The sequence below is a fragment of the Pantherophis guttatus genome, chromosome 10, assembly GCF_059756535.1.
Source record: "Pantherophis guttatus breed Tessera chromosome 10, ASM5975653v1, whole genome shotgun sequence".
NCBI classification, from domain to species: Eukaryota; Metazoa; Chordata; class Lepidosauria; order Squamata; family Colubridae; genus Pantherophis; species Pantherophis guttatus.
In genome coordinates this window covers 28,378,939-28,383,799 of record NC_142072.1, presented here as the reverse complement: position 1 = coordinate 28,383,799, position 4,861 = coordinate 28,378,939, and positions in this window count along the sequence as shown.

Below are 4,861 nucleotides of genomic sequence, written 5' to 3'. Positions count from 1 at the left end.
GTTTGGATTCCATGGGCAAATATCTCATATTCTTTCAGATACATAATGGAGGCTGCTAAGGTTTGAGGCTACAAGTAAATGAAAGAAATAGCATTGGATGAATTGGAAAATTATTCACCCCTTCTTGAAATGCTCATATGTACAGGGGATCATCTGGCATAATAAGCTTTAGAGGACTGCTTGAAATGTAGACGCCTTTTCTTAGCTCATCATTCCCTCTAATAGTAAAAACCAGCTATTGCAAGTGACATGAACATGTCCTAAATTAAAGTAATGGTTAATATATATTTAGGGCAATTGTCTGCTAATGAATGCTATTGTTACATAGAAAGGGAGGCTCACCAGCCTTGGGCAGGTGCTTATATACAATAATGCAGTATTTTGCTTAAAAAACAGGCATTTCTTGTTTTTCTGTCCTTCAGCCATCTGTACAATTGAGGTCAAACCCTGTCCTTTCTTAAACCCTTGTGCTCTTACAGGAAACATTAGTGAAGGACAGAAATAACAGGAGAAGTCCACCATATCTGTTCTCCAGGTTAATATAGATGAGAAAAAACAAGCACAGAGGCTTCAAAAAAACAACTCTTTGCAAAATGCTCTGGTTCTAGAAAAAAACAGCAAAAATGGCAGCATCTTGTGACATAAGATTTATCTTTCTGCTTCCATCTTTCAAAAGCAAAGATGGAAGCAAAGGCCTGTTCGTCTTTCTAAGGATTTTTAAGCATTCGATGGAGAGTCCCTGCTGTGGCTCTTATCCATCCCTCTGTAGAGACCAAGAGGCTCTATTGTTCTGCAGCTCATGGCACTTGCCAGAAGAAAATCATTCTTTTTGCTTCATTTCTTTTTGCTTTTTCCCTTGAGTCATTGTTGACTCCTGGTGACTGTCTGGACACTAACCCCTGAAGATTTTTTGGCTACCTTTTTTGGAAGTGATTTACCTTCCAAGGCTGCGAGAGGCCTTTTTTGCCTCAGGCGGAACTAGAAAGTACAGTCTCTCAGTTTCAAGTCCTGTGCCTTGCTAAACACTAGACCAAACTGGCTCTTTCCATCATTCTCTTGTATAGCTCAGAGAAATTTTAAAAGTGAACAGCTTTTGGCCTTATTTTAGTTTTTCCCACATTTCAGCAAAATTTGAGGAGAAATGACCTGTTTGAATGTGTCTTTTGTACGCAAAAATATTTGGGATGAAGCTGGTTATGAAGAATGGATGTCTAGATTTAATTTGCTTTATCATTTGGAAATCAACACTGAAACGGTCTATTTTGAGGACGGTGTGGCTTTTCAATCCCATGCATCCTGTAATGCTGTATTTCCAATTGTTCTGCACAAGTGGCTTCCTTTTCTTTTCTGGGTATTTTCATGTAAGAAATACATGAATGTATTGCTAAGCTGCATCTTAGCCCAGGTATAAACAAGCCACAAGTTTCACCAGGCTTGCTTTCCCGGCATGGCCGAAAGACATCGAGTGGGCATTTGCCTAACCACTGTTTGTCTAAATCAGGGGAACCACCACCTGCTCCTTTCTGTTACTAATAGGGAATGTTGTGAGCAACTCTGAATCAGTACAGGTAGTCACTGACTTATGACCACAATTGAGCCCAAGATTTATGTTGCTAAGTGAGACATTTGTTAAGTGAGTTTTGCCCCAGTTTCCAACCTATCTTGCCACAGTTGTTAAGTGAAGCACTGAAGTTGTTAAATGAATCTGGGGAAGCCAGATTCATTTATAATGACCTTGGGACACAGCAACCATCATAAATATGTCAGTTGCCAAGGACCCAGTTTGTGGGGGCAATAAGTTGACTTTGTATAAATATACAAAAGGATGAAGGCTATTGCTGAGCACATTGTAAGCCGCCCTGAGTCTCCGGAGAAGGGCGCCATATAAATCAAATTAAAAAAAAAAAAGTGTCTGAATTTTGATCACATGACCCTGGGGATGCTGCAATGGTCATAAGTGTAGAAAAAGGTCCTATGTCACGTTTTTAGTGTCATAACTTTGGATGGTCACTAAAAACTGTTGTAAGTCGAGGGCTGTATCAGTTGGAGCAGTATTAAGGCCCGATAAATGATCTTTGAGAGGTACAATTATTTCCAGTTCAAGGCAGTAGGTATCCTGTAACCCCCATGATATGCTCACAGGATATGCTGGTTTTCTCTCTATAGTCACACATAAAAACTTATCTGTAGCAAAGTCTGCTTGGAGAAAGGTTCTTAAAATTTATTCAACTATAACAATAAAATTATGTGTAGTTGCCAATCTTGGTGAACTGGCAAGCTAGCTGCTTTCTGTGAAAATGAGCACTATATATTAGTGTTATACGTATATACATATACTAAACACACACACATATATATACATATACACACGTATATATACACTGTGTGTGTATATGGAAATATCAAATTGGCACATATCTGGTGAAAACCAACTCTGAAGGGGCCCTTGGTTTTCACCTAATTAAAAGTAAACGTTTCCCCCCCCCGTCTCAAACGATCAGTCACATGGCCCAATCAACGTAACATCTGCTGGTCTGGTGACATCACTCCTCCTTCAGCCAGGTATGAGAACGTCCTTGATTCCCAAGAGAAAGTATTTTATTTTGACAGCTATCTCTGTGAGGATAGTGAGGATAATTTACCAGTGGAACAGAAGTTGCCTTCAGAAATTGTGGGGGCTCCATCACTGGAGGTTTTTAAGAAGAGACTGGACGGTCACTTATCTGAAATGGTATATAGGTTCTCCTGCTTAATCAGTGAGCTGGACTAGAAGATCTCCAAGGTACCTTCCAGGTTCTGTTCTGTTCTGTTCTGTTCTGTTCTATCCTATCCTATCCTATCCTATCCTATCCTATCCTATCCTATCCTATCCTATCCTATTCTATTCTATTCTAGAGATTGATTGGCAACCGAAGCAACGGTGACACAATGTTAGTGCGGCATTTGATAAAGGGGAAGGGAAAAGAAAAATGTAAAGATAAGGGAAAGAAGTTACTAGCTTACCCAAGAATGCAATAAATTAGCACAAAGCAACTTGTTTCATTGTGGGTGGGGAAGTCTCACGCAGGAATTGAATATATAAATGTACAGTTCAGTTCTGGAGACCTCCGCACGTGGTGTGAAACCTCTCAAGTCTACTGAAAGAAGTTGGACAGCTCAGAGGAAGGGGGTCCCAGATCCTTATGCCATGCATGGCATATTCACATTTAGGGGGAATAATTCTTAACCTGGCTCTTATCCCTCTTATCCTTCACTGGGCTTCCAGTTCAAAAGCCATTAACTTCCAGGTTGGTTGCTTCAGATATGCAAAGGCTCTTAATGAAAAACTTCAATTTCCCTGCAGTGGAAATCCTGAAAACAAGGCGACAGGTCAATACTGTTCCAATAGGTCAAACTAAAATCAATTTTTGTCTGGCTCATGAGTGCAGATCTGTGGAATGCCATCCTTTTTTCTTCTTCAGCCTCACTGAAGCCTCTTTGGAAAGCGCAGCCCTCCCCTATGAACTGGACACTTCCAGGACCAGTTCATAGGGACAAACAGGACCTATCCTGCTCAGCCCATAACCAGGACCTGCGACCTCTGACAAAGCAGCTTCCCCCCCCCACATTTCCTTAGGAACTTAAGGCACCTCAGCAGGGACACTAGCACTCTGGTCCTAGCTGCAACAGATCCAGCTAGTGATGGACTTACCTTTGTTCCTGATGGAGGTGAGAATCCAGGAGGAGGAAATACGGAAGTGCCTTGCTGGCGCTCATGGTTTTTGGTTCCTGAACAGTGGCTTTCAAGGCGTGTGCTTGAGGTATCTGCTGTTTTGCAATGATGCCAAAATGATGTGTGGGGTTCCCTAAGGGAGACCAGAAAGCTTGCCCCTTGGCAGCAGATTCCTGGGGGGCCGGAGGGAACTCCCTTCTCTCCTGGAGGGCTCAGCACATTCCCCTCAGGCTCTGCATGCCAAGAAGGCAAGCTCCCTTTCTGGGGTGGGGAGGGATGCTGCTGCATCCCTGCACTACTGGTTGTCTCTGGAACATCTGACTTAGGGACAACTCAGACTTACTTTAGCCACCTGTTGCTAAAAATGTTGAATGGCATTCTTCCTTAAGGTGGGGGACCGCTGAAGCCGCACATTTCTACTACCCAGCTGTTTTTGGTGCTCCTGAAAGCATCACGCAGCTTCAAGCAGTTTCTTAGCTTGAGAAAGGAGAACATTGTCCACCATTTTTAGGCAGTTCATTTGTAAGTAAAAGTTACTTCTCTGTGCCCCAGGTTCTGGCTTACCTATAAAATCAAGTTAAAAGACTTAGGAATGGGTCTTATTTTTAACCTGTGTTGTCGATCTTGGCTGGTGAATGACCCAGGGAGGTGCATCTGCGAGCCACAGCTCTGAGGAACAGCTTCAGGGCAGCTCTGCCCCCACTGTCATCACCAGTCGCGGCTAATGCTGGACTGAAGAGACAGCTCTGACCGGAGCCACTTCTTAAGTGCAGCCATTTGCCAGCTCCTCCCTCCATCTAGAGACACAGAAAAGAGATACCGGACAGGCAGTCCTTGGCTTACCACTGGTTGCTTAGCAACCATTTGACAGGTCTGATGGTTGTCGTCTGTCCGTCCCCCCCCACTGGCAGTCACTTGGCAACCAGCCTGCATTTACAGCTGTTTGCGGCATCCCATGATCACAAGATTGTTGTACAATTTCTGACCAAAAAACAGCATTCACTTCTTATTTTTCGCAAAGCCAAAAGTACAAACAATGGGTACACTTAATGAGCCCTGCAAAGTCACAAAGTTGGGTCACTCAAATGGGTGACCCACTTTATGACTATCACAACCAACAATTGTAATGAGCAGGCTCCATTTCAGTTG